The following is a 13,420-nucleotide window of genomic DNA, read 5'->3' on the forward strand; positions in this document are numbered from 1 at the left end:
GACAAGATTTGTAGCTCTTGGCATCCAGAACAGAAGGGCCAGTTCTGACCTGGAGGCCAGATAATATATTTCAAACCACAAGAGTCCCAAGGTCATTCACACAGCATAAGTCTCACAAACAATATTCCTTAGCCTGCCTGTGCACATGTAGGTCCAGGCGGCCGGCTATGCGGGACAAATCACAAAAACATCTATCCATATAGAGCAGTAAGATACAGCTTTGGAGAAAAATGTTCTGTTAACTAAACAATAGAAGACATGGGAAGGGAAAGAGGGTTGTCTAGGGGAGAACCTGAGAGAACAAGGTCTCTAAGGGAATGGAATTTGGTTGAGTTGGGTCAGAGTTGACTAAGGGAGGGGAGTTGTGCTCAGGAGTTTGCAAGGTGGGGATCCAGCATGCTGGTTTCTTTCTGGGTCAGGGGTTTCCCTCACGGGCTATGGTCACTTTCAGTTAGCTCTTTCCTGAATTTTCAGGCAAGGCTAAGAGTTGAATACAAGTAAGTACTCATCTAAAACCATAGCCAGGAAGTGTCAAGCATCTACCTTTTCCCAGGGTATACATTGCAAGTCAAGGGCTCAAGCCCTGCTACTAGTCCAGGAAACCACTCTGGGCATAGTATACAAATCCTCAGGGATCTTCTTGCTTAATTTTGCTCTCTCACCTCTCCCCTCACCCCATCCCCATCTCAAAAATGTTGCCATGTGATTATATCATCCCTGGCCATCTCTGTTTCCCAGCCTGGAATGCCCTTCTATCTAGAATATCCTAGAATGCTCTGTGCCTGGCTAATTCACAATCCTGTTTTAGAACTCAGCTCAAGTATCTTCCCTTTGTGGAATTCTTCCCTAGGCCCCAAAGGCTGGGCCACATGCCTATCCTGTATACTCTCATAGTTCACGAACACTTACCATATGAAACTGTAATTGCCAGTTACCAGGGGCAGTATAATCACTTACTCTGATTAATCAGAGTTCTTACTTTGCAGAGACAGAAGATAATTCGGCTGAGTAAAGAATAATAGAAATTAATAGGAGGATTCTGCGTACCCCAAATATTGCTGGGAGACTTGAAAAGCAAGCTTGAATGCTAAGCTTCTAGGAATTATACCCTACACCACGCTCTGAACATAACTGCTGAGGCATCCACCATCCCTGCTGCTGCCTGACTGAGCAGTAGGAGATATTCCTACTATTGTTTACACCAAGGATGCCATTTTTGTGTCAGGAGCCTGATCTTGCAACCACCGTTACTCTTGAAAGCCACGTACCTCTGATACCACCCTTACCAGCAAAATGGATTCTGTGTGGACCTTATTTTTCAAGTCACTCATGTCTGAATTGAAGGATGGGATATTATGGAAGCCGAGAGAAAAGAGGGTTTCATAAAGGAAGGAGTGGCCCATGACCACTGTTCACTTGCACTGGTGTGTGTGCGCCCTCTCTCTTAAGAGAGAGAGAGCACAAGCAGAGAGGAGGGTCAGAGGGAGAGGAGAAGCAGACTCCCCGCTGAGCAGGGAGCTCGATGCGGGGCTCAATCCCAGGACCCTGAGATCGTGACCTGAGCCGAAGGCAGACACTTAACCAACTGAGCCACCTTAGGCGCGCCTAAATAAGTAAAATCTTTTTAAAAAAACCCAAAAAACTAACCAGTCCTACTTAGACAATAAAACTATCGATTGCAGGGATGCCTGGGTGGCTCAGTCATTAAGCGTCTGCCTTCAGCTCAGGTCACGATCCCAGGGTCCTGGGATCGAGCCCCAAATTGGGCTCCCTGCTCAGCGGGAAGCCTGCTTCTCCCTCTCCCACTCCCCCTGCTTGTGTTCCTGCTCTCACTATCGCTCTCTGTGAAATAAATAAATGAAATCTTAAAAAAAAAACCCAAAAAACCAAAACAATTGATTGCAGAATCCGCATGTGGAACATTTACAAAAACTGATTGTATACTGGGCCAAAAAGCAAGGCTCACCAAATCTCCAAAGATTTAAATTATATGAAATACATTCTCTGGTTACAATGGGATTCCATTAGAAATCAATGACAAAGGGCGCCTGGGTGGCTCAGTTGGTTAAGCGACTGCCTTCAGCTCAGGTCATGATCCTGGAGTCCTGGGATCGAGTCCCGCATCAGGCTCCCTGCTCAGCAGGGAGTCTGCTTCTCCCTCTGACCCTCCCCCCTCTCATGCTCGCTCTACCTCATTCTCTCAAATAAATAAATAAAATCTTTAAAAAAAAAGAGAAATCAATGACAAAAATAGTATTAATGGGAAGATGTTCATTATATCTCAGTTGAAACCAAATCAACTACAAATTCAGTATAATCACAATTATTCAATATAATCACAATATAATCACAATTATTCAATCTAATCACAAAATAATCCAACAGGAAATTTTTTTCAATTTCATAAATTGGTTAAAAGATTTCTATGGAAGCACAAAAGGCCAAAAAAAAAAAAAAAAAAACTGCCCAGGCCCCTTTATTTTATTTTATTTTTTAAAGATTTTATTTATTTATTTATTTGAGAGAGAGAGAGAGCACATGAGATGGGGGGAGGGTCAGAGGGAGAAGCAGACTCCCCACTGAGCAGGGAGCCCGATGCGGGACTCGATCCCGGGACTCCAGGATCATGACCTGAGCTGAAGGCAGTTGCTTAACCAACTGAGCCACCCAGGCGCCCCTGCCCAGGCCCTTTTAAAGAAGAACAAAAGTGTAGATCTTGTCCACCAGAAATGCAGAATTAATACAGAACTATAGTAATGAAGACTGGGTGGTATTGGTGCTGGTATAGACAGGCAGACTCACTGAACAGAATAGCGAGCCCCAAAACAAACCGATACACTGACACCTGATTTATGAGGAAGATGCACTGCAGAGCTATGGGGAATGGATGGACTTCTCATTTAATGTGCCAGGTCAATCAGGTATCCAAACATCCCAAACTTTTTTTTTTTTAATGTTCTTTCATAAGTAATCCAGAGAAATTCAAATTAAAACCACATAAGTCACTACTACACACCCACAAATTTTGCCAAATATTTAAAAATGATAAAATCTTTAAAGATGATAATATCAAATGCTGGCAAGAATGTGGAACAACAAGAGCTGCTTGTGAAAGAGTAAACAAGTAAAACCACTTTTGAAAAATTGGCAGACTCCAATAAGTCAAAAGATATATCTACTCTCTGATCAGCAAACCACCACCAGGGGACACCCTACAGAAACATCTGTCCATGTAGGCTGTAAAGTTACAGGCACAAGAATACAGCAATTTTTCATAATAGCCCATCAACAGTGGAAAGTAAAAATATAGTGTGATATAATCATACAATGAAACACCATATAACAGTGGAAATGGACCAACTGCAATCATATGAAGAATATGGATGAATCTTAAATACTTTACTGAGCATAAGAAGCCAGACAAAACAGAATTCATAGTGTATGTTTTCATTTATATGAAGTTGTCAGGCAAAATGCACATGTATTGTTATAAGTTGGAAAAACCATTAAGAAAGACAAGGGCAAAACTATTATAAAAGTTAGAATAATGAGTACATCTAGAACAATAGGAGAGAAGGAGGGGCTACAACTCGGGAGAAACAAGGTGTCAGGGGCTTCTGGAGTGAGGATCTTGTTCTCTTTCTTATTTTGGGTGGGAGTTATATGAATGATCATTTTATAACAATTTGTTAAACTGTTTTATGCATTTTCTGTTTTATATTTGCTAATAAAATTTTAAGTAAAATTAGGTACATCCATTTTTATATATGTGCATGCATACATATACATTTAAATCCTTATATTTGTAAAAATCCTTATATATGTATAAGTCCTTATATTTGTATATGTACATGCATACATATACATTTAAATCCTTATATTTGTAAATCCTTATATTTGTAAAAAGAAGTATCTGATGCATAAATAAACAAAATAGTGGCCTATAGATGGAAGAGGAATGGAGTTTGAAGGGCAGGAATGGAAACAAGACTTCTCTTTGCATAATTTTCTGTACAGTTTTGCCTTTTGATTCATGTATATGCAATACCTATTAAAAATTTAAATCTAAAAAGTGCAGTCCCTGAAATTGGGAACATAATGAACAACTCGAAATATTTATCAAATTGCTAACAACCACAAGAGAACGAATTTATTCAGTTCTTCGTACTTGGTTAGGGGGATGCAGTCTAAGGACAAAAAAAGTTTACAAAAGAATATTACAGTTGGTTCAAATCATATAGAGTTCACACTCCGTGACTGATGGCTATGTCTCACATCTTTTTCAGTCTATCAGCCCCCTTCCTCCATGTGCCCCACCTCCCCATTTGCAATTATTTGTTGAAGAAACCAGATTGTTTTTTTCTGTAGAGTTTCCTATGGTCTGGCTTTTAACATCAATACTGTTTAACATTTTCTTTCAACTCTGTATTTCCTATAAATTAGTAATTAGATATAGAGGCTTGATCAAATTCAGATTCCATTTGGGGGGGGCAAAGCTTCAGAAGTAATGACTCTGCTTCCATCAGGAACCACACTGTCTGGATATCTCTACTTTTTGTGATATGAGCAGCTATTGATGATTACTGACTAATTCTATCAATTCACAAGGAGTTATGAAATGATGATATTCTAGTGTTATCATTCCTTCTTTATTTATTAGCTGGAGTATTGGTATAGAGAGAAATTTCCCCTTGCCAATCATTTGGTTATATAGGAAAGACAGGATAAAAACTTGATTCTTTTCCTTTACTTAACAGTTTTTAAAATAATGAGTTGATTGCCTAAAATTCTCCAAAGTGTTATCATAAATTTGTGGATTTAAACATGTCTGTTGTGTTTCAATCCAGTGCAGCAGTTTTTTTCCTTGTTGATGATCAAATGTCCTTTTTTATTTTGTATTTTTTGGTCCAGTGGAAGCTTCTTCAGGTTGGCTTCTGAGTCCTTTTGATACAACCCTGGTCATCTATAAACAGATCTTTAACTTCATTCAGTGGTTTTACTGTTATTTTTAACAGTGGTATTGTTACTTTGAAATTACTTTTTTTAATATGATAGACTATAGCAAGTAAGTAATTGTGAGTTTTTTTAAAAAGTTTTTATTTTAATTCCAGTTAGTTAACATACAGTGTTATGTTAGTTTCAGGTGTACAATATAGTGATCCAACAATTCCATACATCACCTGGTGTGCATCACAGCAAGTGTGTTCCTTAATCCCCATCACCTATTTCACCCACCTCCCCACCCCTGTCCCTTCTGGTAACCATCAGTTTGTTCTCTATAATTAAGAATCTGTTTTTTTGTTTGCCTCTCTCTCTTTTTTCCCTTTGCTCATTTGTTTTGTTTCTTAAATTCCACATATGAATGAAATCATACAGTATTTGTCTTTCTCTGACTTATTTTGCTTAGCTTCATACTCTCTAGCTTCATCCATGTCATTCCAAATAGCAAGATTTCATTCCTTTAATGGCTGAATAATATTCCATTGTATATATAAATACCATATCATCTTTATCCATTCATCTATCCATGGACACTTGAGCTGTTTCCATATCTTGTCTATTGAAAATAATGCTGCTATAAACATGGGAGTGCATGTATCACTCTGAATTAGTGTTTTTCTATTCTTTGGGTAAATACTCAGTAGTGTGATTACTGGATTGTAGGGCAGTTCTATTTTTAACTTTTTGAGGACCCTCCATACTGTTTTCCACAGTGGCTGCACCAGTTTGCATTCCCACCAACAATGCATGAAAGTAATTGTATTGTTAGATTTTCCATGTAAGAGAAATGAGATGCAAATATAAACTCAAATAAGAAAATAAACCACTAACTCTACAATTAATCTGAAATATCAATATGAATTTGTGATTTTTAGTCTATCTGTGTATCTGTTATCAATCTGCATTCTCTTCTGTCTTCTAAATAACCTAGAAACAATGTTACTCCAATAATCATGAGCACTACAGTGACCAGATATTCATTTCTAATTTCATTCTATTCATTTCTAATTCCATGAATTCTTGGAGAATCAACAAATTCTATGTCAGGAGCAAAATAGTACAAAGTGAGCCTGGGATACCTTGTGCCAGAAATCAAGGAAGCTTTCTAGTGTTGGAGGTATGTCAGAAAGGACACAGGAGTCAATTTGGCAGAGATTGTGAAAATTTGAATATTAGAGAAAAGAATGAGAGGGAATAATTAGAGAAAATGATAATTTTATAAAAGATTGGCTCAATCACACCAAATTGATAAAAATCTATGTATCATACAATGATACCAAAAAAAGATGGTCATTTGCTACCATTTTAAACCGGCTCTTTTCTTTGCAAATTGCTCATTAAAGGGAAACAGTTGAATATTTTCTTGCCTTTCCAGGAGAAGTTATCTTTCAACTAACCTATTAGCTCCAGTTAATGAGAGGAAGCATTATTTTTATAAAAGGCCAGCTGATAACTGTAGAAAGAACAATGGAGTTAGAAAATCACTCTTTTGTGGGTTGCCTGGATGGCTCAGTTGGTTAGGCGTCCGACTCTTGATTTCAGCTCAGGTCATGATCTCAGAGTTGTGAGATCAAGTCCAGTCTGGCTCCGAGCTGGCTGGGTGGCATAGAGCCTGCTTAAGAGTCTCTCTTTCCCTGTGCACCACCCCCGCAAAAATTTTAAAAAGAAAGAAAATCACCCTTTCTTTTTTTTAAAGATTTTATGTATTTATTTTTAAGATTTTATTTATTTATTTGACAGAGAGATAGAACAAGTAGGCAGAGAGGCAGGCAGAGGGAGAGGGAGAAGCAGGCTCCCCGCTGAGCAAGGAGCCCGATGCGGGGCTCGATCCCAGGACCCTGGGATCACGACCTGAGCCAAAGGCAGCCACTTAACCGACTGAGCCACCCAGGTGCCCCGAAAATCACCCTTTTGTAACATTTATAAAATGATTGATACAGGAAATCATTATCAGCTGTGTTAAAAATCATTAGGAGAATGGCTAATGGGGATTTCTGGAATTCATACAAGGCCAAAATGATACCACTAGATTCCTTTCTGATCCCAAGGGGAAAACAACTGCTGTGGAGGGATCAGGCTTGTATAACCTTATCCAGTGGTCACTCATGGTCATGGTCACTGATGGTAAATAATCAGATACTGATACTCCAAATGTGCTGCAGATAGAATTTACAACATCCCTTTCCAAATGCTTAAGTTAAATCTATCAAGTCTTTAACTCATAATTTATTTTTATAGGGAATACAAGAAATAAAGGACTAACTAAATGTCACCATCAGGAAGCAAGCAGAAATAATCCAGAAGGTGGGACATTTGAGAGGATAACTGGCCCTAACTTTTCCACTAAAAAGGATAAGGAAAAGGAAGAACTAGCCTGGATTTAAAGAAATCAAAGTATTGGGGCACCTGGCTGGCTCAGTTGGTGGAGCATGTGACTCTTGATCTCAGGGTCATCAGTTCAAGCCCCACGTTGCATATAGAGATCAGAAATAAATAAGCTTTAAAAAAATAAAGAAAGAAATCAAGGGATAAACCACCAGGTCCTGGAATGGATCTTGACTTTGAAAAACAATTGTATGGACTTTTGAAGGACAATGGAATAAATTTGATTATGAACTGCATATTAGATTTAAGGAATTATTATTCATTTTGTTCACTGTAATAATCTTATTGTGGTTATGTCTAAAAATATTCTGTTTATAAATTATTTATACTGAAATATTTGGGAGTGGGACGTGATGATTCTGCATTTGACTTAAATACTTAAGCATATGAAAATAAAGTAGAAAGGGACAGGTATATGCCACAGGAATGTAATGGAAATAACACTGTTGAGAGAGAAAGTGATTTAGGAGGGAGGGGAAATTGGTAGAGCGATGTCCTTGAACAGGCAAGAGGGGACAAGAACCAGAGGGGAAGTGGAAGGAGCAGTCATAGATAAGAGCATACAAAAACAGGTGGGAAGATGGAGAATTCTAGTACAGGCGCCAGGAAGGAGGTGAGGAAATGTGGTTGTGGGAGAGTCTGCAATTCATCTCCAGTTGCTTTGTTTTGTTCAAGAGAATATGTTAGGTCATCTGCTGAGGGTGAGGTTGGGGAAGGTTTCAGGAGAGAGGAGACGCGGGGGAAGCAGTCACCTGGGAGCGGCCCAGTGGAACTAGGGCAGTGACTCCCAGGCTTCAGTACACATCAGCAGCACCTGGAGGTCTTGTTGAAACAAAGACTTGCTCCTCCCCAGAGTTTCTGACTCAGTAGGTCTGGGGCTAGGCCTGAGAAGCTGCATTTCTAGCAAGCCCCCAGGTGATACTGATGCAGCCCATCTGGGGACCACATTTTGAGAACCACTGTGATTACTGTGCTTCATTAGGGCCCCCTTGAGGTGTATGGTCTAGCGTTTCAAGTGAGAACTGTCAGCATGGAACGTTTTTCTCCAGGTGTGTTCTGCTGCACAGGTGTAGTTGCAAAAGAGGCAGAGGGTTGAATGAGCCAGAGCCAGAGATTATCACCAAAATAATCATATAGGGGGCTCCTTCTCGTCATTCTGGATTCAGCTCAAATGAAACTGTTCAAGAAGCACCTTCTCTGACCTTTTAATCTAACTATCTTCCTCCTCCTTACCATCTTGCACTTCCACATTGTTTTCTCTCACAGAACTTTCCACTGTCTAGAGCTGTATGTATATGTATTTATTTTGTTATGTGTTTCTGGGTCTTTCTGCTAGAGTTCATGCACAACAAAACAGGAATCTTGATTTCTTGTTTTGGTCACTGCTATGTTCCTAGAACCTGGAACAGTGCCTAGACACCAGTGGTTCTCAATAATTATTTATTGACAAAAAATAAGCAGGTGTGAAAAATAAGAAACAAAGGAAGGGAGAGAGAAACAAGGAAAAAACTGACATAATTACAAAAATATAAACACAGTTCATTGATGTCTAAAATTAATGTAATTAAATACATTGGAAAAACGGGAGTCTAGCTAGTTGCTCACCACCCCATTTTCTCTTCCTGAAGACTTTGTTTCCTAAATTCCCTGCGTGGGTTGTGGACATTGGAATTTGGGCAGCAAAAATGTATGACACTTCCATGCCTGGACATAAAACACCCCATATAGGGTGTTGAAAGGGACCTTGATTCTAGAGTCACTGCTTAAACAACAGCAGTATGGAAGGCTGCTCCGAAACTGTACTGTACGTACCCAAACTGACTGTACTTCAGATGAGTTCAAAATAAACTTTTGTATCAAGTCATTATTGAAATTCCAGTGTTCTTTTTATTACACAAAAAAGAGGAATGTCAAAAATTGATTCATCAGGAATTACTAGTGTATCAGTTAGAATGCAATGAGGAGAAAGAAACACACAGAATTTAATTTGAACAGGGAAAGTTAATGTAAAGAATTATTAATTATAACAGGGTAAAGAATTCTAAACAACACTACAGAGTTGAGGGAGAGAACCTGAATTCTACAATAATTTTTTAGCTTACTATTTGCTCTAAAGTGGTATCCATTCTACTATTTATCCCATCTACTGTGTGTTTTCAAAGAATATTTCCACTTGGAAGATATCTACTTGGTTCTTTGTAGTATGTAAAGAATTCAAAGTAACATATACATGGATTAAGATAAAACTGACTCCATGAGGGATCTGAGCTTCCACTCCTCCCTGGAAGCAACATGGCAGACAAGGTGAAGCGAAGAAATGCTGGTTGGCACTGTGCTTCCCTGCCCCTGGTGTCAGTAGGGCAAAGTGTGGAGCTGAACTTCCACCTTCACCCAGTGGCAAAGAGTGAGAGTTGGTGCCCCATGGTCACCGGGCTGGCATCAGTAGGGCCCCCAAGACAACTGAATATACACCCCACCTAGATCTGCATGCCACACCTAAACAAGGTGATTGCCTGCTAAAGAGAACAAAGGTAAAATAAGACCCAGAGTGTCAGAACATAATACCCAGAATGTCCAGTAAATGACAGAAAATCATTCATCATACCAACAGCCAAGATAATCACAACTTGAATGAGAAAAGATCATCATCAGGTGCCAACATCAAGAGTACTCAGATGTTGGAATTATCTGATAAAGATTTTTAAAGCCACCATCATAAGAAATGCTTGAATGGGCCATTATGAGTGCTACATATCTATTAGTACAGCTACAATTTAAAAGATTGATCCTTCCAGGGGCACCTGGGTGGCTCATCAGTTAAGTATCCGACTTTTGATTTCAGCTCAGGTCATGATCTCAGGGTCATGAGATCAAGCCTTGCATCAGGCTCTGCTCTGGGCATGGATCCTACTTAAGATTCTCTCTCTTCCCTCCCTCTGCCCCTCTCCCCCTGCTCTCTCTCTCTCTCTCTCTCTTAAATAAATAAATAAATAAATAAATAAAAGATTGACCCTTCCAAGTGTTGGCAAGGATATAGAGCAACGGTAAGTCCTACCCAGTGATGGTGGCAATATAAAATGGTACAACTAATTTGGAGAACATTTTGGCAGTTTCTTAAAAAGTTAAGCATACACCTACCATATGATCTAGCCATTCCACTTTAAAGTATTTATTCAAGAGAAATGAAACATATATCCATACAAAGACTTGTGCGCAAATATTCATAGCAGCTTTATTTGTAATAGCTAAATTGGAAAGTATCGACAGATGAATGGATAGTCAAGTAATGGTATATCCATAAAATGGAATACTACACAGCAGTAAATAGGGAATGAACTATTGCCACATGCAGAAATGTGGATGAATGTCAAAATTATTATGTTGAGCAAAAGAAGCCACACAGAGAAAAGAGTACATATTGTATGGTTACATTTGTGTAAAGTTCTAGCAAATGCAAACTAAGCTAAAAAGACAGAAAGAAAATGTGTGGTTGCCTGGGAAGGGAGTGGGAATGGAGGAGCGGGAAGGATTAGGAAGGGCCACAAGGAAACTTTCCTGGGTGGTGGGTATGTTAATGATCTTATTTGTGAAGATTGTTTTCCAGGTGGATGTATATGTTATAACTTATGAAACTGCACACTTTAAATATGTGTTAATGGCTTGTCAATTACACTTCAATAAACTGTTTAAAATAAAGGAGAAACTCCAACTAGCCTAGTGACTGAGGGATGACAGTATGGCAAATTTCTAAACTTTTCAGGAAGACAGGAATGTATCTGAGCTTCCCATCTGAGATGGGAGTTAATATGCTTAGATGGATGTTCTTCAAAAACATGGTAAGCAAGAGCTACAATTAGCTTGTTGCTAACTTTACAACTGAGTTCACAGAGAGTATGATCACTGAACTATGGCTAGCTTTTTCATTCTACTTTCCTCTTCCCCAGATATCTTGGAGATTGGTAATAACTTTGTATGAGGTACTGCCTTCTTGGGACATACTTTTATTCTATATAACTGTTAGAGATGCTAAATGTTTGTTTTTCTTTTCTAAATGGGAGGTAACTCACAGGTCTTGTGATAGTTCTCTGTTTTCCATTGATCTTGACTATTTAGAAAAATGGTATGCACAGAAGATTTGGGGTTTGGATGAATTTAAGTTTGGAGGGGCTGAGGAAACTGCATGCACTGAGCAGAAGTCACTCAGGTTTTAGGATCTAAGAGAACCACAGCTTGCTCTACCAGCTGCTGCTCAACAAGGGAAAGAAAGAAAGAGAAGAGAAAAAGAAATTGAGGGGGAGTGTGGGACAAAAGTTTGAATTTCATGTTGTTTACATTACTTTTACTTAAAAGAGAGTAAATGGGGATTTTATTTATTAACTAAGTGGGGGGACCTTTTTGTATTATCAGAAATTGTATTATTTGAAGGCTTTTTTTAATGCTGTCATTTGAGCTCATTATATAACATCTGGTTACCTAAGCTGGAAAGGCAGCTCAACAGTAATAATTATATTCTCCTAGCTCAGAGTCCTTTGCTCACTTGCCCTTGGAAAAGTCCCAGCATCCTGCCCCACCTCTCTATTGAAAATGTAGGAGCCTTGTCTCTCAGAACCCTCCTTGTTCATGTTTTCCTTCATGAGGCTCCAGGTGTCCTGCCCTCTCCCCCACCAGAGCCACTCATAGCACATGGTGTCTCCCAGGTACTCCCCCAACTGCTGAAGTGTGGAGTCCCCCATCGTGTGGCCGTGGCCAGCCAGGCAGCCCAGGACGCTGTCAACAGTGGAGGAGTGGTGAGAGCAGGACAGCAAGTACCACACATCCCAGGGGTAGAAGCCAGAGGGTTTTGGGCCCGGAATCCCAGGGCAGCATGGGGGCTATGCGGACAGGGCAGTAAGGAAAAAGGAAAAACAGAACAGAGCTAACATTTATAACTTACAAAATGCCAGGCACTCTTTTTTTGTGCTTTATATGTATTATTTCATTTACTCCTTTACAAAATCCATGAAGTACTATACTATTCTTATTTCCATTTAGAAAAGGAACACCACACCATATACAAAATTAATGCAAAATGGATTAAAGACTTAAATGTAAGACCGTAAATCATGAAACTACTAGGATAAAACTTAGGGAAATAGCTTTTTAACATTGGTCTGGGCAATTGCTTTTTTGGATATGACACCAACAAAAGCACAGGCAAAAAAAAGTTTCTGTACAGCAAAGGAAACAACCAACAGAGTGAAAAGGCAACCTATAGAGTGGGAGAAAATATTTGCAAACCATATCATTGGTAAGGACTTAAGCTCCAAAATATATAAGAAACTCCAACAACTCAATAACAAAAAAACTAATACCCAGTTAGAAAATGGGCTAAGGACTTGAGCAGACATTTCTCCAAAGAAGACATATAAATAGGCAACCGGTATATGAAAAGATGCTCAACATCACTCATCATCAGGAAAATGGAAATCAAAACCACAATATCACCTCACACTTGTCAGGATGACTATTATAAAAAAAATACAAACAAACCCCAAACAAAGTGTTGTCAAGGAGGTGGGGAAATTGGAACACTTGCAACACTGTTGATAAGAATGAAAAAATGGTGCAGCTGCTGTGGAATATAGTGTAGATGTCCCCCCTGCAAAATTAAAAATAGAAGTACCATATGATCTAGCAATCGTACTTATTTTTTTAAGATTTATTAATTTGAGAGAGAGAAAGAGAGAGCATGAACAGGGGGAGGGGCAGAGGGAGAGGGACAGAGCATCCTTAAGCAGACTCCCTGCTGAGCATGGAGCCCCACAGGGGGCTCGATCCCAGGACCCCGAGATCATGACCCGAGCCAAAATCAATAGTTGGCCGTTTAGCCAACTGACACCCAGGGTCCCCTAGAAATCCTACTTCTGAGTATCCAAAATAATTGAAATCAAGATCTTTTTTTTTTTTTTTTTAAAGATTTTATTTATTCATCAGAGACAGAGAGAGAGGCAGAGGGAGAAGCAGGCTCCCCACTGAGCAGGGAGCCCGATGCGGG

This window comes from Phoca vitulina, unplaced genomic scaffold (genome assembly GCF_004348235.1).
Source record: "Phoca vitulina isolate PV1807 unplaced genomic scaffold, GSC_HSeal_1.0 scaffold45, whole genome shotgun sequence".
NCBI classification, from domain to species: Eukaryota; Metazoa; Chordata; class Mammalia; order Carnivora; family Phocidae; genus Phoca; species Phoca vitulina.